This window comes from Talpa occidentalis, unplaced genomic scaffold (assembly GCF_014898055.3).
Source record: "Talpa occidentalis isolate TD23 unplaced genomic scaffold, MPIMG_talOcc4v2.1 talOcc4.16, whole genome shotgun sequence".
Taxonomy (NCBI): Eukaryota; Metazoa; Chordata; class Mammalia; order Eulipotyphla; family Talpidae; genus Talpa; species Talpa occidentalis.
This window is the reverse complement of record NW_023601653.1, coordinates 37,567,209-37,579,766: the sequence shown is the minus strand read 5'-3', so window position 1 is coordinate 37,579,766 and position 12,558 is coordinate 37,567,209. Positions and strand designations below refer to the sequence as shown.

At 36.1% G+C, this 12,558-nt stretch overlaps 1 protein-coding gene across 2 annotated transcripts in view; it reads right to left on the bottom strand.

Annotated features, from left to right (window-relative positions):
- The window catches only part of GRIP1 (glutamate receptor interacting protein 1), a 694,619-nt gene that overhangs the window by 589,663 nt on the left and 92,398 nt on the right, over positions 1–12,558 (bottom strand). The window lies entirely within an intron of this gene.

Sequence of the window (12,558 nt, the reverse complement as noted above, 5' to 3'; positions counted from 1 at the left end):
CACTGGACTTGCAAAGCAACTTAAAGTTCCCCGTTGACACACGCAGCACTACACTGGTGCTGTGTTAACTACTCATTCATACTCCCTCCTTATCTGGAAGAGCCCAGAGAGCAGGGCCTATGTGCTCTGGTGATAGGATGGGTGTGTGTATCAGTTTGGTGGAGCTGCCAAACAAATATCACAGTCTGGGTCACATAAACATCAGAAGTTTATTTTCTCACAGTTCTAGAGGCTGGAAGTTCAGTACCAAGGTGTCCGTGACTTGGTCTTTTCTGAGAACTGTTTCTTAAACTTAGAGTCGCTTTCTTCAGTCCTCATGTGGTCTCCTCTGTGTGCACAGCTCTGGCGTCTCCTTGTGTGTCCCAATTACCTCTTCTTAGAAGAACTTCAGTTAAATTGGATTAGGGCTCACCCTAATGGCCTCGATTTAACTTACAGGTGCACTTCAGAGTACCGTGGGTTCCATTCCAGGCCACTTAAATGAAACAACTGTCGCAATAAAGTGAGTCACATGAATATTTGGTTGTCCCGTACATGTGAAAGTCATGTATTCACTATACTGTAATTTTTAAGTGTTCAAAGGCATTATGTTTGAAAAGGATGCACATACCTTAATGAAAGGTGTCACAGCAACACAAACTAAGCACTTGCAGTTGGAAAAATCACACCAAAAATTACTTGCATGAAGGCGGTTGGACAAGCCTTCATTTGTAAAACACAATATCTGTGACATGTAATAAAGCAAAGCAAAATAAAACGAGGTATGTCTATAATCACTTCTTCAAATGCCCTACCTCCAAATGTAGTGATATTGTGAGATATTGCTGGGTCAGGGCTTTAACATATGAATGGGGTGTGAGGGGTTGAGGTGGCACATTCTTCCCAGATCAACCTTCTACAATCAACACATGGTCAACTCTTGTTTGGCCTATAGCAGTCATCACTGCCTCCTCTTGTATTATTATAAAGAAAATGCAAGATAGTATATCTTTTAGTAAGTAAATAGTCCTTCAAAGTCTTTAAAAACAATATATTCTTCTCTTGGGAAGATGAATCCTATTTAGTTCTCTGATTCCTTAACATCTTTTCAAGCTTTTGAGGAACAACAATCTTTTAACGAAACATTCTCTTTTTTGGAAATTTTTTCCCTTTATAATAATCATATACAAACCCCAAATTTTTAACCTTCAATATGGTGGACCTTTAACCTACAATCCAAAGATGGAAAAGTAGAAATCTTAGTTGAGCTTTAATTTTAATGCTGCTATTGAATCAGCTATTGAAAAACAAACCATGTGTGATGTATATGTGTGTGTGTCTATAAATTATAATGCCTAAAATGAAGCCAACAGATTTTCAAGCTGCATTCTGAGATTCCATGCATGCTATTCCATGCATCATCAGTGAGATCCACAAAGATAGTCTATTTTCTCTTTTCATTGTGGATGCACTTTACAGCATCTCCCCTCTCCTAACAGCTGTCATGGCAACATTCTCCTCTGTCAGGATGAGGAAGCAGCAAGGCTCATCCTCTTAATGCATGAATGAACCAGGGAGGCTTCTGAATAACAGAACTCCCCAGAGTTTGGATGACACCATTGCAAAATGCAGTTTCTGCCAGGCAGTCTGCTTTCACGCCTTCTCCATACTGGCGCTGCATAACGTGATGATAAAATAAAGAGGTGATGAAAGAGATGGGCTTTTTTTATTTGTAACTACATGTTTTGTTCTTAAATAGCAAGCTATAAAATGATAGCGAGTAACATAAGCACTAAAAATTATACAGAAGACATAGAATCTAACAACTAAAATATAATTTTGTTCTTGCATATATTTGTAAGGGAAAATAAAAGAATCACTGAATTTCAAAAATAAACTGAATAACATAAATACCCGAAGTTCTGTCAGGCAGAAATTCATGAAACTGGAACAAATGGCCTTGGGTAAGAATTCTACAAATGAAACATGTGTAGGTATACTTACATGGATCTTTTTAATAAAATCCATTTTTAGAAATTTTAAATATACAGAAAAACTGCAAAGATAGTATGTTGAGTTGCTATATAACCCCAGAGTTTCCAATAATTTTAGTATCCTACATATACATTTGCTATAATTAGTGAATCAATATTGAACATTATTAAGTCCTTACTTTATTCTTATTTTCTTCATTTTTGCCTAATATCCTTTTCTGTTCCAGGATTCCATCCAAGATTACACATTTCATTTAATTGCCATATCTCTTTAGGCCCCTCTTGGCTCTAACAACTTCTTCCACTTCCCTTGTTTTGAAGAATACTCATGTTTGTAGAATGTCCCTTAACTGAGATTTGTCTGATGTTTTTCTCATGATTGGACTGAAGTGAGACATTTCGGGGGGAAAATCACAGGGGAAAAGTGGCATTTTCATCACATCATACCAAGAGTATATAATATGAACACAATTTATCGTTACTGCTGTCAATCTAGATCATCTGACAGGTATATTTGTACCTACTCTAACCAGTATACAGTTACTTTTCTCTCCACTCCATACTGTACTCTGGAGAAAAGTCACTATGAACATCCTATACTTAAGGAGTCTAGAGGTATGTCCCACCTTCTTGAGAGTTAAGTAGCTACATAAATCTTTGAAATTCTGCAAGAGAGATTATCGTTTCTTCTCTATTTTTTGTATGACTGTACCACAGTTGTTCATCCACCTGGCTATTGTGTCTTTATTGTCTCATTGTTTCATGTCTTCTAATATATACATTTAACGCTTTTAATTTTTCTCTAAACAGTGGTTTTGCCACATCCCAGAATTCTTGATAAGCTGTATTTTCAGACTCATTTGTTCAAAATGTTTTTAAATTCACCCCATCTTCTTTAATTCACATGTTATTTAAAAGTGTTGTTTAATTTCCAAGTATTATTTTCCAAATATCTTTGCTACTGATCTTGTTTAATTCCATTATAAACTCACTACATACTTTGTACAGTTTCTACTCTTTTAAATTTAAGCTGTAATTTTTGGTTTAGTATGTAGTTTGTCTTGGTTCCAAGCAAACTTGAGAAAAACAGATGTTGTTCTTGGGTTTAACATTTTATAGATGACAATTGGATTAAGTTGACAGATGATGCTATTCAGGTCAACTATATTTTCACTGGTTTTTGCCTATTTACCAACCATTTAGTGAAAGGGAGATGTTGAAGTCTGCAGCTTTAGTGGATTATTTATTTCTCTTTGCAGTTTCATTAGTTTTTGCCTCATATATCTAAATGCTCTGTTACTAGGTGCATACACATTTAGGATTATGCACTGTAGAGAATTAACCCCTTTATCATTCTAAAATGTTGTGCTTTATCCCAGATGACATTTTGTGTACTAAAATCCACTCTCTCTGAAATTAAGATAGTGACTCCAGCTCTCTTTTGATTAGTGTTAATATGGGATATCTCTCTCTAATGCTTCACTTTTTACCTGAGGCTTTATATTTAAAGTGGGTTACTTATAGACAACAGAGTGAGATCTACTTTGTCTACTCTGATAATGTCTGTCTCTTAAATGGTTAGCTGGTGTATTTAGACTGCTCACATTTAAAGTGATTATATAGTTGGATTAAGATCTACCATTTTGTAACTTTTTTTATCATACTTTCCTCTTGTTTCCTCCTCTTATTCTGCCTTCTGTTATTTTTTAAGAATTCTTGTTGGAATAACATTGGTTTATAACATTATATAGGTTTCAGTTGTATATCATCATAAATTAGCATTTGTGCATCCTATAAGTTCACTAAAAATCAAAGTCCATCCTGCACTATATACTTGATCCTTATGATACTATTTTATCTCCATGCTGAGCATATTCATTACACTTCTTTTTTAAAAACTGTAGAGGTTGTTCTAACATTTGCAATATGTATTTTACTCTAATCCAGGTCCACTGCAAGTAATACAATGTCATTTTATGTAAGTTACTGTGCCTGTACCTTAGAGTATTGCCAATTTCCCCCCTTCCATATCTTATGTAATTATTATTCATTTCACTTATCCATATGCTGTAATCATATAGTATTATTAGTATTAGTTGAAACATAATTTTCTTTCTTTTTTTTTTTAAATAATAAATTTTATTTTTATATTCCCCCATACAACTGCACATGCCCCATTCTGACCCCAATCCCTCCCCTCCCGGCCCCCACCCCCCAAAAAGTGTCTCTGGTTCATAGTTTTTTGTGGATTTTGATTTTCACTTTCTTATAGTTATTCATTTTCCTGATCCCTTATTTAAGTTTTCTAGATTCCTGCTATGAGTGAGACCATCCGGTATTTTTCTTTTTCTTTTTGGCTTATTTTGCTGAGCATGATCCCTTCCAGCACCATCCATGTTGCTGCAAATTGCATGTGTTTATCTTTTTTGAATGCTGAGTAATATTCCATGGTATATATGTACCACATCTTCTTGATCCAGTCATCTATTTTTGGGCATTTGGGCTGTTTCCAAAGCTTAGCTATTGTAAATAGTGCTGCTATAAACATAGGGGTGCAGGTGTTCTTTGGAATGGATGTTTCTGTGTCCTCTGGGTAAATACCTAGGAGTGGAATTGCTGGATCATATGGAAGCTCTATGTTTAGTAGGTCCAGAAATCTCCACACAGCTCTCCATAGTGGTTGGACCAGTTTGCATTCCCACCAACAGTGCAGGAGAGTTCCTTTTTCTCCACAACCTCGCCAACATTTGTTGTTGCTAGTTTTTTTAATATGTGACATTCTCACTGGTGTAAGATGGTATCTCATGGTAGTTTTGATTTGCATTTCCCTGATGACAAGTGATGTTGAACATTTTTTCATATGTCTGTTGGCCATTTGCATTTCCTCTTCAGAGAAGTTTCTTTTTAGGTCTTCTGCCCATTTTTTGACTGGGTTATTTTCTTTGTTATTGTTGAGTCTCATCAGCTCTTTGCAGATTTTTGTGATCAGTCCTTTATCATTAGTGTTGGGTGCAAAAATGTTCTCCCAGTTGGTGGGGTTTCTCTTTGTTTTTGTTATTGTCTCTTTTGCTGTGCAGAAGCTCTTTAATTTGATGTAGTCCCAGCTGTTGATCTTTGCCTTCACTATCACTGCTTTGGGCGATGTGTCTGTAAAGATGTCTTTGATATGCAAATCACGTAGTGTTTCACCTATATTTCCTTCTATGTATTTTATGGTTTCAGGTCTTATGTCTAGTTCTTTAATCCATTTTGAGTTGATTTTTGTGTATGGTGTGAGGTAGTGGTCAAGCTTCATTCTTTTGCATGTAGCAACCCAGTTTTCCCAGCACCATTTATTGAACAGACTTTCTTTGCTCCAATGAATAGTCTTTGCTCCTTTGTCAAAGATTAGTTGACCATAAATCTGTGGGTTTATTTCTGGATTTTCTATTCGATTCCATTGGTCTGTATGTCTGTTCTTGTTCCAATACCATGCAGTTTTGATGATTATGGCTTTGTAGTATAGTTTGAAGTCTGGGAGTGTGATGCCTCCATTTCCTTCTTTTTTTTTCAGTAGAGCTTTGGCTATTCGGGGTTTTTGGTGATTCCATATGAATTTCATCAATAATTGTTCTATTTCTTTGAAGAATGACATTGAAATTTTGATTGGAATAGCATTGAATCTGTATATTGCTTTTGGTAGGATGGCCATTTTAATAATGTTTATTCTTCCAGTCCATGAGCAGGGGATGTCTTTCCATTTCTTTGTGTCTTCTTCTATTTCTTTTAACAGTGTTTTATAATTTTCTTTGTATAGGTCCTTTACCTCTTTTGTTAGATTTATTCCCAAATATTTGATTTTTTTTGTTTCGATAATAAAAGGGATGGGTTTTTTTATTTCTTTTTCTTCAGATTTATTGTTTGTGTATAGGAAGGCTACTGACTTTTGCGTGTTGATTTTGTATCCTGCCACTTTGCTGAACTGATTGATGAGTTGAATTAGTTTTTCTGTGGAGTTTTTGGGGTTCTCTATGTATATTATCATATCATCTGCAAATAGTGATAGTTTGACTTCTTCTTTTCCTATTTGGATTCCTTGTATGTCTTTCTCTTGTCTTATTGCTCTGGCTAGGGCTTCCAGTATTATATTGAAAAGCAGTGGTGAGAGTGGACATCCTTGTCTTGTTCCAGATCTTAATGGAATTGCTTTCAGCTTTTCACCATTGAGGATGATACTGGCTGTTGGCTTGTCATAGATTTCACCTTTATTTCCTTACAATATACATCCTTTCTCTCTGTAGAGCCAAGTTTATGAAATTTATTTTCTTTTTTAATATATAACCACATTTATTTCATATTACTTTTATTTAATTTTTACAATTATGTTTATTGAGGCAACATCATTTTTTTGAGACTGGTTTACATCACTGTATTTGTTTTAGGGTTATAGGTTCCAACCTCTACCAATATATGTTTCCATACCATGACCACCACCAAAGTTTGAAAGAACTTTGAAGAGAAAGTTTGTTTTCTTTTCCTCTGAAGAACTTCCTTTAACATTCACAAACAGCAGGCCTGCTAGTAATAAATTCCCTCGGTTTTGCTTGTCCGAGAAAAGTATTTCTTTTTACTTTTTAAGGATAATTTCTCTGGATATACAATTTTAAAATGGTGTGTTTATTTTCTTCTAATACTTGAAATGTTTCACTTCACATCTATCATTCTAATGAGAAGCAGACTGTAATTCTTACTTTTTCTCTCTGTAGGTATGGTTCACCCTTCTTTCCACCTTTGGAACTTTCAAATTTTTCTCTTTGTCTTTGGTTTACTGCAGTTTGAAATTCCTATCACTTGGTATAGATTTTTTGGTGTGTATACTGCTTGATGATCAACCCCAGAGCTTCCTGAATTGATTAGTGTTAATATGGGATATCTCTCTCTAATGCTTCACTTTTTACCTGAGGCTTTATATTTAAAGTGGGTTACTTATAGACAACAGAGTGAGATCTACTTTGTCTACTCTGATGTCTGTCTCTTAAATGGTTAGCTGGTGTTCATTATTTTGAAAACTTAATTTTGAAAACTACTATCAAATATTTCTTTAGTTTCCATTCTCTTTTTTTCTCCTGATATTCCAATTTCACAAATACTTCACCTTGTCAAACTGTAACCCAGTTATTGGATGCTCTGTTTTTCTATTTCCTCCTTGCAATGCAGTTTGGTAAGTTTCTCTTGATGCACCTTCAAGCTCACTGAGAATTGCCTCCACCGGTCTACTCCTCCACCAGAGGCCTCCTTCATTTCTGTTACTGTGTTTCTGAGCCTTAGCATTGCCTTTTGACTCCTCCTATTTTCCATCTCTCTACTTATACTATCCACATTTGCTTGCACGCTATGTAATTTATTAAGTGTTTTTAATATTTAAATTCCCTGTCACATCATTCCAAAATGGATCTCATACCTGAGTCTTGTTCTGCCTTTTGCTTCATCTCTTCAAACTGTTTTTCTTTGCCTTGTATTTTTTGGTTTAAAATGAGAGGTGATATATCAGATAACAGGAACTGAGGTAAACAAGAATATCGTGTGAGGTTTTATTAGCCTGGATAGGAGTTTGACTATGTTTAAGGCTTGCTGTAGATGTAGTTACCAGAAGCTTCAAGCTTCTCTAGAGTCTATTTTGTCTTCCGTGTTGTCTTATGAAAGCCCAAAGAGCTGCTCCTTGGGATAAAGCTGGCATCCAGAGTTATTTTAGCTATAATATACTGTTATTATAGGGGAACGCTGTAGGTATGATGGTAAGTAGTGGGAAAGGTGAAATGTTCTATAACCTTATGATTAAAATCAGTCTTTTGGTGGACTTGTGTTGCCTATGCTATGACTTTTACAGGTATTTTTGGCTTCTTTCCTATGGCGGTACAGAAAAAGCTAGGGGCTTAAGACAAATGTCCATTCTTGAAGTAATAAAGACTCTAATGAAGACATTTCCCCTGAGGAAAATGGCCCTTTATTATAGAGAATGCTGAAAATATTTCACAATGGTTACTTATTCCCTCCAGGAACAGATTTTTCTTGACTCTTCACTTGTGGGGTTCCTAGAGACAAAATCAATCTATAGGTGAAATCCCATCTAAAACTGCTGTGCCGGGCCTCCCTGGTGGCTCAGCGGTTGAGCGCTGGGTTGCAAAGCTGCCCGTGGCCTCTGTGGCACCGGTTCGATCCCCAGCTGCTCCCCGGCCACGGGAGGAGGGTCCCACATGGCGCGCAGACCTCTCCTGCCACCCGCTGCTCCCCTCAGCAGTGTACTTCGGTCCTTCTGCCTGCTCTGCTCCCCGCTCTGGCTCTGGTGAATTCTCTCACCCTCCCACACTTCTGACTGTACCCAGTGCATGTATAAACAAAACAAACAAACAAACAAATAAATAAAACATACCTCTATAAAAAAAATAAAAAAAATAAAACTGCTGTGCCAGGAATTTCTAAGTCTCAAGCTAGACTACAATCTACCTCCAGCCATTCAAAATTAATATTTAAGTAGTGTCTGCAGTTTATAGCTCCAGCTGCTTCCACTGCAGGTAAGCAAATCCTAGCTATGACTGTCTAAGTTCACCTATTTCCTTAGATTTCATAGTAGTATTTGCCCTACAAGTGCTGAGGGGGTCCAATAAAAGTCATCAATTATCAGTTTACTAATTTTTCTTCTATTATAATGACAGAATTGATTACTCCTAATCTTTTTGTGATATTTAATATATAACATATTACTTTTAGGCGTACAAGATAAAGAGTCAATATTTTTATGAGTTGGGAAAAGAGCACGCCAATAAATCTAAATAATATCTATGTAATTACAACACTTTTTCTCCTGATGAGAACTTAAGATCTACTGTTTTGGCAATTTTCAAACAATCTCTTTGGATGTTGGAACTCCTAAAACTGTTTTTGAATACTCATTTTTTTTTTTAATATTTGCTTTTATAAAGAACAGAAATGTTCACCTGAAAAAAGTATTCATTGAGATGTTTTGCACACTATCTTTACTATGGTACTTCAGAAGGTGAAAATTCATTCATTCAATGAACATTAATAAATTATCATTATGCTACTCTGTCATGTACTGGGTAGTACAAATATGGTCATGAAGAAGACGGCATTGGTCCTTGGCCTCATAGAAGTTGTATTCTAATGAAGGGCCAAAAAAAGGATATACATGTGAAAATAATAACCTCAGTGTTCAGGAAGCTAATCAGGAAGCTCAGTGTCCAGAGTGACAAAACAAAATGCAACAGTCATAAAGAATATGCATGTTTGCGCAATAGAACATGCACAGTTTGTTCAATAAATGATGCTGGGGAAACTGGACTACCACATGCAAAAAAAAATGAAACCATGCACAAAAATCAACTCAAAATGGATAAGCAAAATGGACATAAGATTTGAAACCATAAAATATATAGAAGAAAATATAGGTAAAACACTATAAGACATACATAGCAATAACATCTTTAAAGACTCATCACCCAAAGCAAAGATAGTCAAGGAAAAGATAAACACCTGGGATTACATCAAACTGAAAAGCTTCGGTACAGCCAAAGAGACATTACCCAAAACAGAGAGACACCCCACTGACTGGGAAAAAAATCTTTGCACTCCATCCAACTGATAAGGGACTGATCACAAAGATATACAAAGAACTCACACAACTCAACAAAAACAAAATAAATAATCCAGTCAAGAAATGGGCAGAGGAACTTAAAAGACATTTCTCCAAAGAGGAAATGCAAATGGCCAATGGGCATATGAAAAAATGTTCAACATCCCTTATCATCAGGGAAATGCAAATCAAAACCACATTGAGATATCACCTTACACCAGTAAGAATGGCACATATCAAAAAAACAAGCAACTACTAATGTTGGCGAGGATGTGGTGAAAAAGGAACTCTCCTACATTGCTGGTGGGAGTGCAAACTGGTCCAACCATTATGGGAAGCTGTCTGGAGGTTCCTCAGTCTACTAAAAATGGAGCTACCATATGACCCAGCAATTCCACTCCTAGGGATCTACCCAAAGGACACAAATACATTGATTCAAAAGAACACCTGTACCCCTATGTTTATTGCAGCACTGTTTACAATAGGTAAAACCTGGAAACAACCCAAAAGCCCAAAAATAGATGACTGGATCAAGAAGGTGTGGTATTTGTACACAATGGAATATTATTCAGCAATCAAAAAAGATAAACTCAAGTCATTTGCAGCAACGTGGATGGAGCTAGAAGGAATTATGCTCAGTGAAATAAGCCAGAAGGAAACAGAAAACTATCGGATGGTTTCACTTATAGCAGGAATATAGGAGAACCAAATAAGACATCAGTGTAAAAAATAATTAACAGTACAAAACACAGCAAAGCAAAAAGAGACAATTATAAATCAGAGACACACTGCAAGGGAGGAGGCAGGAGAGGGATCACAGGGAGGGAGGGAGGAGCACAGGGGACTGAGGTGATGCTGCACAGGTGCATTGGTGAAGGAAACTCTATGGGGGTGGGGAAAGAAACACCTGAGGGGGTGGAGGGAAGCAAATATTGTTTAAAAATGAACAATGATGTAAAAAAAGAAAATTTTTTAAAAAGAAATTTAAAAAAAAATATGCATGTTTGATGACACTGTAATAGGGTAATATAGCAAAAAAAAAAAAGGAAATGATTGAATTGAAGCCCTCTGGGGCTTAAGCAGAAGCTAGAAAAGTAAGTAGGATTAAGATTATAAAGAAATGTAACTTTGATGAAGGGTAAAGTGATGATAAAGTCTTAGAGGCAGCAATGAGAATAAAGTGTTCCAATACAATGCAGTACTGTACAATCAACACAACACAGTAATATGGTTCAATCCAGTCTGACTGCAGTGTAGCTTTCTGCTGCAGAGTAGTACAAAAGAACAGCAAAGAAGTTGGCTAATACCAGAATCTGAAATATGTTATTCAACAAGGACTCTAAAGACCTTGTTAAAACATTACACAGTGAACAGGAATGGAGAAAAACACTGGGATTCATGAGAACACCTAGCCTCTGCTGCTAACCGGTTGTGGGTCTTTGGGCAAAATCACTTAGCTCTGAATATATGTCTTCAGTTTTAGTGAAAAAAAAATTGATCACTGAGTCTTCTTCCCATGTTAAACACCCTAAGGTTCTATGTAGGAATCTCTTCTACATCATCTCAAATATGCACTAGCCCCATCTCTGCATGAGTTCATGAAATGACAGGAAGTTCACTATCCTTTGAGGCAGCATGTTCAATAGAACTGACACTGGATACTTAAAGTCGACAGAACACTTTTGTTCAGAATGAGCTGAAATCTGCCTTTGCATAATCCACTGCTTAAAGTTTAAAACTCTAGAGCAACACTGTTCAACAGAAATTTCTGAAATTATGAAACATTCTCTATCTGCACTGCTCAATTCAGTAGTCACTAGTCATTTTCAGTCACTGGGCACTTGAAATGTGGCTATTATGCCTGGAAAAATGAATTTTTTTAGTTGATCTAGTTTAATGTGAAGTATCACATATGGCCAGTGGCTGCAGTATTGAACTACTAGCTCTAAAACTAGCCACAATAAACTATTCCTTTCTAGTAGCTTCTCAAATACATGGGATAGTTCATTATTGGGCTGTGGCACAAGTTTTTCTTTTTCCAGCTAAACACACTGAGATACTCGCTCCATTATTCATATGGCATAGTTTGTAACCCCCATGTTCTTACTGAAACATTCTAATTCTCTCACCCTCAGTTGGGGTCCCCAGATGGTTTCTAGAAACCATGAAGCATTCTTGAATTTACATGTAAATCTGTTATGTGTATATGTGCATTTTTGATGGAAAGCTTCCGTAGCCACCTTCAGATTCTCAAAGGAATCCTTGATCTCCAAAAGATGGTTGGAGTGAGAGGGAAAGATGAAAGAAAATGGGACACAATGGTAGTATTAAAGTTAGCTCTGAAACATCACAGAACTATTAAGAGGCTGAGATGAAAGCAGACCTTAGGAGCCCCTGGTGCCCATCTTATTTCTACTGCAATCCCTCTTATGCATTTTCACACAGAAAGTTGCTTTAATTTCTTTATAAAACACAGCCCATCACTCTTTTCCTATAAACAACATAACATGAAATTTTTATAAGTCTGTGTGTCATGCAAAACTATGTTATTTTCAGGAGAACTATGGTTGAAAGTATCTTCGAAAAGCATTCTTTAACACCAAAAAAAAAAAAAAAAACCACCCAAAAACCACCATCTAGCTAATTCAAAATCTTGGGACAGTTTTTTGAAATCTTTTTTCTGACATGAGAACTTTTAAAAAAGGAAGCACACTTCACTTCCTGGAGTGTATACAGACATGGTAATTGCCTTGGTTCAGATCCTCCTACTTCCATAGAGAAGGGGTATATTTTTAAACATGCCTTTTTTTTTTTTTTTAATTAAATGTGCTCATCTTACTAAATCAAAGGACCTTTGGTTTGTAAAGTAATCTAACCTATATCGGCTTAAATCAAAACATCACAGCTCAGCCACTATTTCCACTATTTTTAAAGAACTCCAGGAAAAATAATTCT